This window comes from Thalassophryne amazonica, chromosome 3 (genome assembly GCF_902500255.1).
Source record: "Thalassophryne amazonica chromosome 3, fThaAma1.1, whole genome shotgun sequence".
Taxonomy (NCBI): Eukaryota; Metazoa; Chordata; class Actinopteri; order Batrachoidiformes; family Batrachoididae; genus Thalassophryne; species Thalassophryne amazonica.
In genome coordinates, this window is record NC_047105.1 from 127,653,216 (window position 1) to 127,671,942 (window position 18,727).

Sequence of the window (18,727 nt, forward strand, 5' to 3'; positions counted from 1 at the left end):
GAATAAGGTCCAACCCTTATCAAGGAGAGTGGTTCTGTAGCCGAGGCTGTGCGTGGAGGCGAGGCATGGAGCACAGCAAGGTGACGTTCCACACCTCCAGAGCTAGCCCCTGCCCAGGTCTGGTCCGTCGAGGCCCTCAACTTTCACTGCCACCCAACGGACAGCGCACCCAACACCAGCAGTTCCCCCTGCAGGTGGTGAGCCCACAGGGTGATGATGGAAGGTCCACGTTACCTTTTCGGTCTGTGTCCGACTGGGCTCCATGGCAAGCCCAGCCACCAGGCGCTCGCTGACGGGCCCTACATCCAGGCCAGGCTGCAGATGAGGGCCCTTGGCTTCCTCCGGGCCGGGTCACATTTCCGCTACCTCGTTCTATCATGGTGTCTTGTGAACCATTCTTAGTCTGTCCTCTCGCCTGAGACCAATTTGCCATGGGAGACCCTACCAGGAGCACAAAGGCTCCAAACAACACAGCTATCAGGTTCATAGCGGCGCACAAACCTCTACACCACGATAAGGTGATGGTTCCTGGAGAGGCACCGTCACTATTAATCCAATGTATAAAAAAATTAAAAACTATTGTAGTTGCAATAAATCCAATAAAAACAATGTTACAATAGATACAATAGATCAACAAATGACTAACAATCAGTAACTAATCAATGAAGTGTTTCCAACTTTATTAGACCACACAAATAGATGCAGGAAAAACATTCCCTGTTAGATGTGATGACAAGGGACACCATCATTTGCACCCAGGACGCAGGTATTCCTCATCCAGTGGAGGCTTCTGCACACAGGTGTGGTGATAGCACCTCCGACACTTCACAGTCTGGATAAACAAGAGCATGAAGTGTTACACTATTCATGTATTAAATGGAATCCCTGAGTATAGATATTTTGTTTTTCACCAGGACAATATATTTACTTCTTTTTTTAGAAAAACCAAAGCTGAGTTATTATTTATTAGACAATTGTCTACAGATTAGAGTCTGTGTACCTCAACTGATTTTTTTTTTTTTTTTAAATAAGGTGATTGTTTTTTGGTTCGATATCTTGGATATGAAGAATAACCAAAGGCATCTCTGGTAAGAAACATAAATTGTTATCATTAAAAACATATGAGTAGATTTCTTATAAGTGTTATGTGTCGGACGCAGCTCGGAGAAACCGACCAGCGTTTGAAGGACCCAGTATGAAATAAGCAGAGCACGGTACAAAGGCTAACTGAATTTAATACATAACAGTGATCATAATAATAATAAAAGGTGCGGTCTGGCGTGGTGCGCTCCCAGCAGCGCTAATGGTCCGGAGCCAGAAGCTGTTTCGGACCCAAGGACCCCGCCGACACCCCCCAGGTGGCCGCAACAACCGAGTCTGTGAAAGAAGGAACCATTATGTGAGTCCACACTCTACACACAGAACACTTAAAGGTGTACAAACAGCAAACACTTCCTGGCTTGATTACTGATCAGCTTCCAACCTGCAGGCATGGAACATCCCGTTCACAAATCACCACCGCAGTGGAAGCTGATACATGACTAACATACAGCTCAATACAATAAGGTGTGAGGGACACCACATTTACTGACTGTATAACGGTTAGTCACAAAATCCAACGTACCTCAGGAAGTGTGCTGACGAGCGTGAGACCTCACCCTCTCCTCTTTCACAGACCGTGCATCAAACCTGGACATTCTCAGCGTCCGCTGCTGATGAGATGGCTCCCAAGACGACGATCTCACCCGTCTGGTCACAAGGTCGAGTCTCTGGCAAATGCACACTGTGCACTTCAGTCTTAAATGCCAACATACTCCAATCCCTCCAGATGCACCTCAGCTGTGAGTCCTGACGAGTCGCAGGTGATCAGGGTGAAGTCCTAACAGCCTCAGCAACACAGCCACTCAGTCCCAAATGCATGCCACCTGGGAGGAAACACAAAAGGCAAACAAACCGGCAGCCAGGCCCCCCCAGCCATACAACAATAAGACTGAATTGAGATTTTCAGTTATTTTTGAATGAGTATCAAAGGATGCAAGATGGAGAAATCCAAAAGCAATTGAGCAAAAAATAAAAGTACAAATACAAATCAGCTGCACATTTTGCAATATTGTTGTGTTTTTAAAAGAAAGAATATCAAAGCCAACTACAAATATAACAGGGAAAAAATAAAAGCGTGACAAAAACCCTTGTAAAAGTGTCATTCTAAAAGCCTGAGTCAAAAGAAAGATGACAAAGCACTATGGATCAGCACCATGAACAGCAGCCCTGCAAGAAAAACCTGCAGCCCTTCATTTTCTTTTAATTAGTCACCACTGGTGCATTTGCTTGCCCAATGTAATGAATGTTGCTTGTTAAAGTGGCTGTGGGATGGAAAATACAGTCATGCAGGTCTTATTTTTATTTATTTATTTAATTTGATTAAATTTTTATTCAAAAGGCCCACAAAGGACAAAATTCCAAAAGCTATTGAGGAAAAACATGAAATTTGGGCCTCTGGCACCTTATTTAATCATGATGTTGGGATTTTTCCCCAAAAGAAAGCTTGTGCAAGGTGAGGATATGTCCCTATATTAAATTAAAGCAATTCCCCCAGAAATAGGATGATATTTGTAAAAGCTATTGAGGAAAAACATGACATTTGGGCCTCTGGTGTTGAGAAAGTGAATGCACGGACCCCGGGCTGCACCAGAACTGGTGCAGTAGAAAACCGGTGTTTCAACTCCCTAAACGCGGCTTTGCACCGATCTGACCAGGTGAAGGGGACTTTGGTGGAGGTCAGGGCTGGGGGCTGACTACCTGACTACAGCCCTTAATGAACCTCCTGTAAAAACTGGCAAACCCTAGGAACTGTTGCAGCTTCCTACGATTTACCGGTTGGGGCCAATCTCTCACCGCAGCTACCCTAGCCAGATCAGGTGCGACGGAGTTGGAGGAGATAATGAACCCCAAGAAGGACAGAGAGGTGCGGTGGAACTCGCACTTCTCGGCCTTCACAAACAGCCGGTTCTCCAATAACCACTGAAGGACCTGATGGACATGCTTAACATGAGTCTCAAAGTCCTGGGAGAAGATGAGATTATCGTCCAGGTATACGAAGACGAACCGGTGCAGGAAATCCCGCAGTACGTCATTAACCAAAGCCTGTAATGTAGCGGGGGCGTTAATGAGGCCGAACGGCATGACCAGGTACTCAAAGTGCCCTAAGGGGGTGTTAAATGCCGTCTTCCACTGGTCTCCCTTCCTTATCCGAACTAGGTGGTAAGCATTCCTAAGATCCAGTTTTGTGAAAATTTTGGCTCCATGCAGGGGCGTGAACACTGAATCCAATAGAGGTAACGGGTAACGGTTGCGAACCGTGATCTCGTTCAGCCCTCTATAATCAATGCATGGACGGAGACTGCCATCCTTCTTGCCCACAAAAAAGAAACCTGCACCTAATGGGGATGAAGAATTTCGAATTAGCCTGGCAGCTAATGAGTCCCTGATGTAGGTCTCCATTGATTCGCGTTCAGGACGTGAGAGGTTGTACAGTCTGCTGGACGGATACTCAGCGCCTGGAACCAAATCGATGGCACAATCATACGGTCGATGTGGGGGCAGGGTGAGTGCCAGATCCTTGCTGAAGACGTCAGCAAGGTCATGATACTCAGCCGGCACCTCCGTGAGATTGGGGGGGACTCTGACCTCCTCTTTAACTTCATCACCAGGTGGCACAGAGGATCTTAAACACTCCCGGTGGCAGGTTTCGCTCCATTGAGCCACAACCCCAGACAGCCAATCAATCCAGGGATTGTGCTTTACCATCCATGGAAAGCCCAAAATTATCCTGGAGGTAGAAGGTGTTACAAAGAACACAATCTCCTCCCTGTGATTCCCAGAGACAACCAAGGTTAAAGGCTGTGTCTGGTGTGTGATTTCCGGTAGTAGGGTGCCATCTAGCGCCCGCACCTTTAATGGTGAAGGAACGGCCACCAGAGGGAGCCCTACAGCCTTAGCCCACCTACTATCCAGTAGGTTCCCTTCCGATCCTGTGTCAATCAGTGCTGGAGCGGTAAGGGTTAAATCCCCACAGAGGATTGTGTCTGGGAGTCGTGCGCATTTGCGTGGGACACCCGTGTGGTTTGTATGGCTCATTCGTAGCCCAGTCTCTAAGGTTGAGCTTTGGTGTTTAACCGCCTGGGGCCACTTATTCTGCGCCTGCTCATTCGAGCCACAGTAAACACACTCTCCACGTGCCAGCCTCCTTTGTTTTACATTCATTTTCACCCTGCTCGTGTCCATAGCTTCGTCAGCAGGGAGAGTTGGTGCTACGCGGAAAGCTCTGGCTTTGGAGTGGGGAGAGGACGGCACTGCTTCAGACCTGGAAGGAAGAGGGACGGCGCGCACCTGGCCACGCCCTTCGTCTTGCTCCCGCTTGTATTCCTCTAACTGATTGTCAAGACGAATAACTAGATCGATAAGCCCATCTAAATCCCGCGGCTGATCCTTAGCCACCAGATGCTCCTTTAGGGCCGGAGACAGCCCATTTACAAAGGCGGTGCGGAGTGAGACTGAATTCCAACCGGACCTCGCTGCAGCGATGCGGAAGTCGATTGCGTAATCAGCTGCCCTCCGTCGCCCCTGTCTCATCGACAGCAGCATATTAGAAGCGGCCTCGCCTCTATTGGGATGATCCAACACCAGTCGAAACTCCCTTATAAACTCAGTATAAGTAGAGAGGACCCGTGAATCTCGTTCCCAGAGCGCTGTAGCCCAGGCGCGTGCTCTTCCCCGAAGTAAGTTAATCACGTAAGCCACCCGGCTGTGCTCTGACACGTACATAACGGGCCGTTGTGAAAAAACGAGCGCGCACTGCATCAGAAAGTCTGCGCACGTTTCAACACAACCACCGTACGGTTCTGGGGGACTTATATAAGCTTCGGGCGACGAGGGGGGGACCTCTGAACAACCACTGGATTAACTCTGTTTGGCGGCAGATCTACTGGAGGGGGAGCGGCTGCAGTGAGAGCCTCCATCCAACGGCTGAGGTGAGCGTCCTGCTCAGTTAATAAATCCAACCGAGCAGTGAGGTTAGACAGAATGTGTCGCAGCTCACCCAGTGATCCTCCTGGTGGATCCTGCGCACCTTGCACTTCCATTGATCGGTCATTAGGTGGTAAACGCCCCTCGGAGTCCATGACGTGGCCGAGTTATCCTGTTGAGAAAGTGAATGCATGGACCCACGTTAGGGGGCGTAAATGAGCGGTCAATAGGAATTCCAATAAATTACAATTTATTATGCAAAAGTGCAAACAGTGTTCCAAATATGCAAAGTCCAATTAAGTAACAACTGGTGACACGTGGGCAGGCCCGAGGGTAGGAGACGCCTATCCAGAGAAGAGCTGGGACCCACGTCGTTCCACCGCCAGCCGGAGGTCTGCAACACACCAGAACCGCCAAGTCCTGGTACCCCAGGTGGCCACCGCTCAAGGCTGTCGGACCGGTACTGCTGGCAGGAGCAAAAACAGATTAGGTGGGTGTGTGTACACCCAGCAAACAGTCAGCAAAAACACAGTAATCCTCCTGAGGGAATACATCCAATACTCCCAGAGTACAGAGGAAAACTGGAGAACGTGCAGTGTCAATGGTTATACTCAGTAAGTCAGAAGTGAGGAGTGGAGACGCCAACTCCTCCAACTTTCACAAACCCAGCTACAAGCTGCAAGTATAAGTCACAACTGCAAAGACTTCAGTACAATGAATGTGCGTATGGCAAAAAATGGCTGAGTAGGTTTACCTGTATGGTAAGCTGATGACTCGGCAGAGTTATGGTGTCTCTCCCAGGCTTTTATGGAGTGATGGATGAGATGAAGAGTGACAGCTGATGACGGCCTAACGGGGCGCACCTGGTGGTGCCAACAGGTCCGTGCGCCCTCTGCAGGGCATAAAGGTGCCAGCCTGGCAGGGCGCCATCTGGTGGTGGGCCAGCAGTACCTCATCTTCAGCGGCCCACACAACATCTGGCACCTTATTTAACCCCGATGTTGGGATTTTCCCCCCAAAACAAAGCTTGTGCAAGGTGACGATATGTCCCCAGATTAAAAAATTTCCACAGACGTTGCCTGAACGTTACATCAAAGTGGCAGTAACAACGTTGTAGGAACGTTCATTTGTAGACTCTCCAGAACGTTCCAGGGATGTTGCCAAGAACGTTGCCAACCAACCAACCTAGAACGTTCTCAGGAGGTTGTGACACAACATTGCTGCAACGTTGTTGCAATGTCCCCCAACACGAAGGAACACTGTGAACACTGCATGAGTCTGTAAATTGCAAGTTTATTACTTTAGAAGTATTATTACAATAGCAATGCATTAAGCCACGGACAAGTTCTCAGTAACTTGATTAGTTCTCATCCGCCCTCCAGTATTATTACAATTACAATAGCATTAAGCCAGGGATCAGTTCTCATCCGTGATGTGTGACCCATGACTAAGGTTCAAAGATTTTGTTGTTATTTTCACTGTGCAATTGTATACACTAGAAAACGAAATTTCTTTTCTCAATCAGTGACTTCAGTGCAATAAAACTTCAATAGAATAATTTACCTTACATAAATAAATAAACACATAAAATAATACAGTCATAGAAACAGGTAAAATACACTCCAATCTCTCAGGTACTAAGCCAGGTGACATCATCCAGTATTATTACAGTTACAATAGCATTAAGCCATGGATAAGTTCTCAGTATAAAATGAACTAGAAGGGTCAACGTTAAACAAAAACTGAAGATGTCTCCACCGCCCACCCTTTAAAGCAGCAACATCAGTCCCGGATCCAGACCGGTTTGGACCGATGTTAGTTCCCCCCTGGCAGATCCCAAGCAGGCTGACTGGGTGACTGTGAGGAGGAAGCGTAGTTCTAAACAGAAGCCCCGTGTACACCGCCAACCCGTTCACATTTCTAACCGTTTTTCCCCACTCGACGACACACCCGCCGAGGATCAAACTCTGGTTATTGGTGACTCTATTTTGAGAAATGTGAAGTTAGCGACACCAGCAACCATAGTCAATTGTCTTCCGGGGGCCAGAGCAGGCGACATTGAAGGAAATTTGAAACTGCTGGCTAAGGCTAAGCGTAAATTTGGTAAGATTGTAATTCACGTCGGCAGTAATGACACCCGGTTACGCCAATCGGAGGTCACTAAAATTAACATTAAATCGGTGTGTAACTTGCAAAAACAATGTCGGACTCTGTAGTTTTCTCTGGGCCCCTCCCCAATCGGACCGGGAGTGACATGTTTAGCCGCCTGTTCTCCTTGAATTGCTGGCTGTCTGAGTGGTGTCCAAAAAATGAGGTGGGCTTCATAGATAATTGGCAAAGCTTCTGGGGAAAACCTGGTCTTGTTAGGAGAGACGGCATCCATCCCACTTTGGATGGAGCAGCTCTCATTTCTAGAAATCTGGCCAATTTTCTTAAATCCTCCAAACCGTGACTATCCAGGGTTGGGACCAGGAAGCAGAGTTGTGGTCTTACACACCTCTCTGCAGCTTCTCTCCCCCTGCCATCCCCTCATTACCCCATCCCCGTAGAGACGGTGCCTGCTCCCAGACCACCAACAACCAGCAAAAATCTATTTAAGCATAAAAATTCAAAAAGAAAAAATAATATAGCACCTTCAACTGCACCACAGACTAAAACAGTTAAATGTGGTCTATTAAACATTAGGTCTCTCTCTTCTAAGTCCCTGTTGGTAAATGATATAATAATTGATCAACATATTGATTTATTCTGCCTAACAGAAACCTGGTTACTGCAGGATGAATATGTTAGTTTAAATGAGTCAACACCCCCGAGTCACACTAACTGTCAGAATGCTCGTAGCACGGGCCGAGGAGGAGGATTAGCAGCAATCTTCCATTCCATCTTATTAATTAATCAAAAACCCAGACAGAGCTTTAATTCATTTGAAAGCTTGTCTCTTAGTCTTGTCCATCCAAATTGGAAGTCCCAAAAACCAGTTTTATTTGTTATTATCTATCGTCCACCTGGTCGTTACTGTGAGTTTCTCTGTGAATTTTCAGACCTTTTGTCTGACTTAGTGCTTAGCTCAGATAAGATAATTATAGTGGGCGATTTTAACATCCACACAGATGCTGAGAATGACAGCCTCAACACTGCATTTAATCTATTATTAGACTCTATTGGCTTTGCTCAAAAAGTAAATGAGTCCACCCACCACTTTAATCATATCTTAGATCTTGTTCTGACTTATGGTATGGAAATAGAAGACTTAACAGTATTCCCTGAAAACTCCCTTCTGTCTGATCATTTCTTAATAACATTTACATTTACTCTGATGGACTACCCAGCAGTGGGGAATAAGTTTCATTACACTAGAAGTCTTTCAGAAAGCGCTGTAACTAGGTTTAAGGATATGATTCCTTCTTTATGTTCTCTAATGCCATATACCAACACAGTGCAGAGTAGCTACCTAAACTCTGTAAGGGAGATAGAGTATCTCGTCAATAGTTTTACATCCTCATTGAAGACAACTTTGGATGCTGTAGCTCCTCTGAAAAAGAGAGCTTTAAATCAGAAGTGCCTGACTCCGTGGTATAACTCACAAACTCGCAGCTTAAAGCAGATAACCCGTAAGTTGGAGAGGAAATGGCGTCTCACTAATTTAGAAGATCTTCACTTAGCCTGGAAAAAGAGTCTGTTGCTCTATAAAAAAGCCCTCCGTAAAGCTAGGACATCTTTCTACTCATCACTAATTGAAGAAAATAAGAACAACCCCAGGTTTCTTTTCAGCACTGTAGCCAGGCTGACAAAGAGTCAGAGCTCTATTGAGCTGAGTATTCCATTAACTTTAACTAGTAATGACTTCATGACTTTCTTTGCTAACAAAATTTTAGAGAAAAAATTACTCATAACCATCCCAAAGACGTATCGTTATCTTTGGCTGCTTTCAGTGATGCCGGTATTTGGTTAGACTCTTTCTCTCCGATTGTTCTGTCTGAGTTATTTTCATTAGTTACTTCATCCAAACCATCAACATGTTTATTAGACCCCATTCCTACCAGGCTGCTCAAGGAAGCCTTACCATTATTTAATGCTTCGATCTTAAATATGATCAATCTATCTTTGTTAGTTGGCTATGTACCACAGGCTTTTAAGGTGGCAGTAATTAAACCATTACTTAAAAAGCCATCACTTGACCCAGCTATCTTAGCTAATTATAGGCCACTCTCCAACCTTCCTTTTCTCTCAAAAATTCTTGAAAGGGTAGTTGTAAAACAGCTAACTGATCATCTGCAGAGGAATGGTCTATTTGAAGAGTTTCAGTCAGGTTTTAGAATTCATCATAGTACAGAAACAGCATTAGTGAAGGTTACAAATGATCTTCTTATGGCCTCGGACAGTGGACTCGTCTCTGTGCTTGTTCTGTTGGACCTCAGTGCTGCTTTTGATACTGTTGACCATAAAATTTTATTACAGAGATTAGAGCATGCCATAGGTATTAAAGGCACTGCGCTGCGGTGGTTTGAATCATATTTGTCTAATAGATTACAATTTGTTCATGTAAATGGGGAATCTTCTTCACAGACTAAAGTTAATTATGGAGTTCCACAAGGTTCTGTGCTAGGACCAATTTTATTCACTTTATACATGCTTCCCTTAGGCAGTATTATTAGACGGTATTGCTTAAATTTTCATTGTTACGCAGATGATACCCAGCTTTATCTATCCATGAGGCCAGAGGACACACACCAATTAGCTAAACTGCAGGATTGTCTTACAGACATAAAGACATGGATGACCTCTAATTTCCTGCTTTTAAACTCAGATAAAACTGAAGTTATTGTACTTGGCCCCACAAATCTTAGAAACATGGTGTCTAACCAGATCCTTACTCTGGATGGCATTACCCTGACCTCTAGTAATACTGTGAGAAATCTTGGAGTCATTTTTGATCAGGATATGTCATTCAAAGCGCATATTAAACAAATATGTAGGACTGCTTTTTTGCATTTACGCAATATCTCTAAATCAGAAAGGTCTTGTCTCAGAGTGATGCTGAAAAACTAATTCATGCATTTATTTCCTCTAGGCTGGACTATTGTAATTCATTATTATCAGGTTGTCCTAAAAGTTCCCTAAAAAGCCTTCAGTTAATTCAAAATGCTGCAGCTAGAGTACTGACGGGGACTAGAAGGAGAGAGCATATCTCACCCATATTGGCCTCTCTTCATTGGCTTCCTGTTAATTCTAGAATAGAATTTAAAATTCTTCTTCTTACTTATAAGGTTTTGAATAATCAGGTCCCATCTTATCTTAGGGACCTCGTAGTACCATATCACCCCAATAGAGCGCTTCGCTCTCAGACTGCAGGCTTACTTGTAGTTCCTAGGGTTTGTAAGAGTAGAATGGGAGGCAGAGCCTTCAGCTTTCAGGCTCCTCTCCTGTGGAAACCAGCTCCCAATTCAGATCAGGGAGACAGACACCCTCTCTACTTTTAAGATTAGGCTTAAAACTTTCCTTTTTGCTAAAGCTTATAGTTAGGGCTGGATCAGGTGACCCTGAACCATCCCTTAGTTATGCTGCTATAGACGTAGACTGCTGGGGGGTTCCCATGATGCACTGTTTCTTTCTCTTTTTGCTCTGTATGCACCACTCTGCATTTAATCATTAGTGATCGATCTCTGCTCCCCTCCACAGCATGTCTTTTTCCTGGTTCTCTCCCTCAGCCCCAACCAGTCCCAGCAGAGGACTGCCCTCCCTGAGCCTGGTTCTGCTGGAGGTTTTCTTCCTGTTAAAAGGGAGTTTTTTCCTTCCCACTGTAGCCAAGTGCTTGCTCACAGGGGGTCGTTTTGACCGTTGGGGTTTTTCATAATTATTGTATGGCCTTGCCTTACAATATAAAGCGCCTTGGGGCAACTGTTTGTTGTGATTTGGCGCTATATAAAAAAATTGATTGATTGATTGATTGATGTAGTTTCAGCGGTCAGATTTTTTTTACGCATTGTTCGTCATCCTTTAAAAAAAAACAAAAAAAAAAACTCAAATAATCCTGAATAGTGCCGAACGTGTCCCCGTGGTGAACACAGCTTTTGATTTGTTCCCACAATGGTGGGTGGATCACAAAGGTGGATCAAAACAAACATAGCGTCAGTCCAGTCGAGTTGATGATCATGGCATCCAGGAAAAAAGTTGTGCAAGGAAAATTGGGCACTTTCATGTCTCCCCCCGCACCTTACAGAGGGGGAGGCATAAGTTCTCAGTATAAAATGAATCACTTCTCATCTGACCCATGACTAATTGTGGCATCATCACTCATGGCACTGCTGTCCATGGCGTCATCATTCACTACACAATGGTCCATGGCATCGGCATCCACATCGTCGCCCATGGCTTCATCCACCCCAGCATCTGAGTCAGCATTAACACCAGTACCAATTCTTTCATCCTCCTTCTTTGCCTAAAAAACAAAGAAAACCATTCATAAAAATACTATACAATAACTTCTATAGTGCCAGTCCCCTCAGCACAGTGAAGTTCAAGGGCGCTCAACCAGTCCATGTATTAATATGCAGAATCCTTAATTCAATATCTCAATTTTTACAATTCATATTTTAATTTTTAAGATGGATACTATTCAATGGTTTCAATCCTATCTTTCGAACAGAAAGCAGCGTGTTGTTGTGGATGGTGCCACATCCTCGTATCTCCCTACTTATGTTGGTCTTCCACAAGGCTCAATACTAGCCCCTCTATTATTCTTTCTGTATAGAAATGATCTCCCTGATGTGTGCTCTGAACTAAATATGCAAATGTATGCAGATGGCGCAGTAATCTTTACCCAGGGAAAGAGTGACAAAATATCTGTAGACCTCACAAATGCACTATGTAAAATACACAAATGACTACATAAAAATTGTCTTCTGCTGAACACCAAAAAACTGTATGTATGATGTTCACCAAAAGACCAATTAAGCTAGCCAGATCCCATGTTTTCTTGGAAGGGGAAGAACTGTGCTTGTGAACCAATTCAAATATCTCTGAGTGATATTAGACCCAAATCTTACATTCAAAAAACATATCAAAAAGGTAAATCACACTGTAAAGTTAAAGCGATCTAATTTTAAACAGATAAGACCGTTTATTACAATAGATGCGGCCAAATCTTACTTACACTTCATGTCACATATAGAGTATTGCATTACAACATGGGCCTTTGCAGGAACAACTGTACTGACACCAGTAGAACAATTGTACAAAAAAGCCATAAAAATATTGGACCCAAAAAAAAAAAAAAAAAGAAGATTTCTCATCACCGTCCAATCTTAGAAAAATATAAGCTTTTAAGTTTTGAGAATTTCATGCTATTTAAAATGTGTTGTGCTGTGTACAGGTCCCTACACAATTTGGACCCACTCCCTCTGAGGAACTATATTAACAGGAAAGGTAACAATGAAATTAACACCAGATCCTCCTCTAGGTGTGATTGAGAGATCAAATTTTGAAAAAAACTGTCTTTGCTCAAAATGTACTCTCTATTAGGGGCAATAGCACATGGAATACTCTGCCAACGACAAACAGGTTCAGCCCCACATTTGCTTTATTCAAGACACAGCTTAAAACATGGCTGAAAGATAACCAAACCTGTAATCATTACGAGTTAAAGACATGCGAAAGCAATATATTTTCATATACACGCACACAACAACACATAGGTAAGCTTATGCACACCAGCACTTTAAAGAGATACTGCAGCTGTATCGAGCACTTTACTATCGCGACAAAGCACTTTAATTCAGCATCTTATAATAAAACTGACTGTACCTGTACACACCTACAACTGAATTCTACCTCAGTACTTTCCTGCACTTTATATTGAGACAACAGCATTTTAACCTCCATCTTGACCGGAACAGATAACTCCTCCTCTATATGGCTCTCGGTTATATTAAAATATGACAGTGTATTATATTGTAAATTATCAATGTTTTTATGCTTGTTAAATGCTCTGTGTTTTATATTTTATGTCTGGAGACTACGGATTGAAATTAGTATTATGCTAAAACTGTCATATTTACGTTAAAGTGTGTGCCCTATACAACCCCTGGCAAAAATTATGGAATCACCGGCCTCGGAGGATGTTCATTCTATTGTTTAATTTTGTAGAAAAAAAAAGCAGATCACAGACATGACACAAAACTAAAGTCATTTCAAATGGCAACTTTCTGGCTTTAAGAAACACTATAAGAAATCAAGAAAAAAAGATTGTGGCAGTCAGTAACGGTTACTTTTTTAGACCAAGCAGAGGAAAAAAAATATGGACTCACTCAATTCTGAGGAATAAATTATGGAATCACCCTGTAAATTTTCATCCCCAAAACTAACACCTGCATCAAATCACATCTGCTGGTTGACACTGACCCTATGTCATGACATTGACCCTATGTGTCTTTTTGCAAGGAATGTTTTCACAGTTTTTGCTCTATGGCAAGATGCATTATCATCTTGAAAAATAATTTCATCATCCCCAAACATCAGAAAAGTGTCCAAAATATCAACGTAAACGTGTGCATTTATTGATGATGTAATGACAGCCATCTCCCCAGTGCCTTTACCTGACATGCAGCCCCATATCATCAATGACTGTGGAAATTTACATGTTCTCTTCAGGCAGTCATCTTTATAAATCTCATTGGAACGGCACCAAACAAAAGTTCCAGCATCATCATCTTGCCCAATGCAGATTTGAGATTCATCACTGAATATGACTTTCATCCAGTCATCCACAGTCCACGATTGCTTTTCCTTAGCCCATTGTAACCTTGTTTTTTTCTGTTTAGGTGTTAATGATGGCTTTCGTTTAGCTTTTCTGTATGTAAATCCCATTTCCTTTAGGCGGTTTCTTACAGTTCGGTCACAGACGTTGACTCCAGTTTCCTCTCATTCGTTCCTCATTTGTTTTGTTATGCATTTTCATATTTTGAGACATATTGCTTTAAGTTTTCTGTCTTGACGGTTTGATGTCTTCCTTGGTCTACCAGTATGTTGCCTTTAACAACCTTCCCATGTTTGTATTTGGTCCAGAGTTTAGACACAGCTGACTGTGAACAACCAACATCTTTTGCAACACTGTGTGATGATTTACCCTCTTTTAAGAGTTTGATAATCCTCTCCTTTGTTTCAGTTGACATCTCTCGTGTTGGAGCCATGATTCATGTCAGTCCACTTGGTGCAACAGCTCTCCAAGGTGTGATCACTCCTTTTTAGATGCAGACTAACGAGCAGATGTGATTTGATGCAGGTGTTAGTTTTGGGGATGAAAATTTACAGGGTGATTCCATAATTTATTCCTCAGAATTGAGTGAGTCCATATTTTCTTCCTCTGCTTGGTCTAAAAAAGTAACTGTTACTGACTGCAACAATCTTTTTTCTCGATTTCTTATAGTGTTTCTTAAAGCCAGAAAGTTGCCATTTGAAATGACTTTAGTTTTGTGTCATGTCTGTGATCTGCTTTTTTTCTACAAAATTAAACAACTGAATGAACATCCTCCAAGGCCGGTGATTCCATAATTTTTGCCAGTGATTATATATATATATATATATATATATATATATATATATATATATATATATATATATATCTTCTTCTTTGTCTTTCGGCTGTTCCCGTTAGGGGTCGCCACAGCAGATCAATTGTTTCCATCTCACCCTGTCCTCTGTATCTTCCTCTGTCACACCAACCACCTGCATGTCCTCTCTCAGCACATCCATGAACCTCCTCTTTGGTCTCCCTCTTCTCCTCCTGCCTGGTGGCTCCATCCTCAGCATCCTTCTCCCTATATACCCTGGGTCCCTCCTCTGCACATGTCCAAACCATCTCAATCTCGCCTCTCTGACTTTGTCTCCAAACCGTCCCACCTGAGCTGTCCCTCTGATGTGTTCATTCCTAATCTTGTCCATTCTTGTCACTCCCAAAGAGAATCTCAACATCTTCAGCTCTGCCACCTCCAGCTCTGCCTCCTATCTTTTTGTTAGTGCCACTGTCTCTAAACCATACAACATAGCTGGTCTCACTACTGTTTTGTAAACTTTCCCCTTCACTCTTGCTGATATTCTTCGGTCACAAATCACTCCTGCCACCTTTCTCCACCCACTCCACCCTGCCTGCACTCTCTTCTTCACCTCTCTACCACACTCTCCATTACTTTGAACAGTTGACCCCAAATATTTAAACTCATCTACTTTCACCACTTCTACTCCTTGTAACTGCACTATTCCACTGGGCTCCCTCTCATTCACACACATGTACTCAGTCTTGCTTCTACTGACTTTCATTCCCCTTCTCTCCAAAGCATATCTCCACTTCTCCAGACTAGACTCAACTTGCTCTCTACTCTCACTACAGATCACAATGTCATCTACAAACATCATAGTCCATGGGGACTCCTGTCTGATCTCATCTGTGAACCTGTCCATCACCACTGCAAACAAGAAAGGACTCAGAGCTGATCCTTGGTGTAATCCCACCTCCACCTTGAATGAGTCTGTCAGTCCGACTGCGCATCTCACCACTGTCACACTATTCTTGTACATGTCCTGCACTACCCTAACATACTTCTCTGCCACTCCAGACTTCCTCATACAATGCCACAACTCTTCTCTTGGCACCCTATCATAAGCTTTTTCTAAGTCCACAAACACACAATGTAACTCTTTCTGTCCTCCTCTGTACTTTTCCAACAGTATTCTCAGAGCAAGCATTGCATCTGTAGTGCTCTTTCTCGGCATGAAACCATATTGCTGCTCACAGATCTTCACCTGTTTTCTAAGCCTGCTTCTACTACTCTTTCCCATAACTTCATGCTGTGGCTGATCAGCTTTATGCCTCTGTAGTTACTGCAGCTCTGCACATCACCCTTGTTCTTGAAAATAGGAACCAGCACACTTCGTCTCCACTCCTCAGGCATCCTCTCACTTTCCAAGATTTTATTAAACAATCTGGTTAGAAACTCTACTGCCATCTCTCCTAGACATTTCCATGCCTCCATTGGAATGTCATCTGGACCAACTGCCTTTCCACTCTTCATCCTCTTCATAGCAGCCCTCACTTCCTCCTTGCTAATCTCTTTTACTTCCTGATTTACTCTCACCACATCATCCAGCCTTTTCTCCTCGCTCATTTTCTTTATTCATCAACTCTTCAAATATTCCCTCCACCTTCTCAGCACACACTCCTCTCTTGTCAGCACATTACCATGTGCATCTTTTACCACCCTAACCTGCTGCACATCCTTTCAGCTCTGTCCCTTTGTCTGGCCATCGGTACAAGTCTTTTTCCTCCTTCCTTACTATTCAACTTCTTGTACAGCTTGCAATATGTCTTTTCCTTTACTTTTGCCACTTCTCTTCTCGCCTTACGCCGCATCTCCTTGTACTCCTGTCTACTTTCTTCATCTCTCCCGACTATCCCAAAACTTTTTCGCCAACCTCTTCTCCTTATGCTTTCCTGGACTCTTCATTCCACCACCAAGTCTCCTTGTCTTCCTTCCACTGTCCAGATGTCATACCCAGTACTGCCCTAGCTGTCTCCCTCACCACATCTGCAGTACTTTTCCAGTTGTCCAAAATTGCTTCCCCTCCAACTAGTGCTTCTCTCACCTGCTCGCTAAATTTCACACAACAGTCTTCCTCCTTCAGCTTCCACCATCTGATCCTTTGTTGAGCTCTCACTCTCTCTTCTTCTTCTTTACCTCTAAAGTCATCCTACAAACAACCATCCTATGCTGTCTAGTGACACTCTCTCCTGCTACCACCTTACAGTCTGTGATTCTTTTAGCTTGCATCTCTTATAAAGAATGTAGTCCACCTGTGTGCACCTTCCTCCACTCTTATATGTTACCCTGTGCTCCTCCCTTTATTAAGTAGGTATTCACCACAGCCATTTCCATCCTTTTTGCAAAATCAACTACCATCTGTCCTTCCCCATTCCTATCCTGGATACCATATCTACCCATTACTTCCTCATCACCTCTGTTCCCTTCACCAACATGCCCATTGAAGACTGCTCCTATCACCACTCTTTCATGCTTGGGCACACTCTCCACCACCCTCATCTAACACACTCCAGAAATCTTCTTTCTCCTTCATCTCACAACCTACCTGTGGGGCATATGCACTGATGATATTCATCATCACCCCTTCAATTTCCAACTTCACACTCATCACCCTGTCAGACACTCGCTTAACCTCCAACACACTTTTAACATACCTCTTCCTTTAAAATGACCCCAACACCATTTCTCTTCCTGTCCTCACCATGGTACAACAACTTGTAAACACCGCCGATGCTCCTGCTCTAACTTCCCTTCCACTTGGTCTCTTGCACACACAATATGTCTCCCTTTCTCCTCTCCATCATATCAGCCAGCGCTCTCCCTTTACCAGTCATACTACCAACATTCAAAGTCCCCACTCTCATTTCCACCCTTCTAGTTTTCTTCTTCTCCCGCTGTTCGTGGCAACGTTTCCTCCTCTTCTTCGTCGTCTTCGCCCAGCAGTAGCCCAATTCCACCGGCACCCTGTTGGGCAATAGCACCGGTGGCGGACGTTGTTAACCCGGGCCGCGACCGATCCGGTATGGGAATTCGATTCTGAGTCTGCATAGTTGGGTTGGCTTGTTTTACGCCAAGATGTCCTTCCTGACGCAACCTCCTTATTTATTCGGTATTTGGTTAGACTCTTTCTCTCAGATTGTTCTGTCTGAGTTATTTTCATTAGTTACTTCTTCCAAACCATCAACATGTCTATTAGACCCCCATTCCTACAGGCTGCTCAAGGAAGCCCTACCATTATTTAATGCTTCGATCTTAATATGATCAATCTATCTTTATTAGTTGGCTATGTACCACAGGCTTTTAAGGTGGCAGTAATTAAACCATTACTTAAAAGCCATCACTTGACCCAGCTATCTTAGCTAATTATAGGCCAATCTCCAACCTTCCTTTTCTCTCAAAAATTCTTGAAAGGGTAGTTGTAAAACAGCTAACTGATCATCTGCAGAGGAATGGTCTATTTGAAGAGTTTCAGTCAGGTTTTAGAATTCATCATAGTACAGAAACAGCATTAGTGAAGGTTACAATGATCTTCTTATGGCCTGAAACAGTGGACTCATCTCTGTGCTTGTTCTGTTAGACCTCAGTGCTGCTTTTGATACTGTTGACCATAAAATTTTATTACAGAGATTAGGAGCATGCCATAGGTATTAAAGGCACTGGCGCTGCGGTGGTTTGAATCATATTTATCTAATAGATTACAATTTGTTCATGTAAATGGGGAATCTTCTTCACAGACTAAGGTTAATTATGGAGTTCCACAAGGTTCTGTGCTAGGACCAATTTTATTCACTTTATACATGCTTCCCTTAGGCAGTATTATTAGACGGCATTGCTTAAATTTTTCATTGTTACGCAGATGATACCCAGCTTTATCTATCCATGAAGCCAGAGGACACACACCAATAGCTAAACTGCAGGATTGTCTTACAGACATAAAGACATGGATGACCTCTAATTTCCTGCTTTTAAACTCAGATAAAACTGAAGTTATTGTACTTGGCCCCACAAATTTTAGAAACATGGTGTCTAAACCAGATCCTTACTCTGGATGGCATTACCCTGACCTCTAGTAATACTGTGAGAAATCTTGGAGTCATTTTTGATCAGGA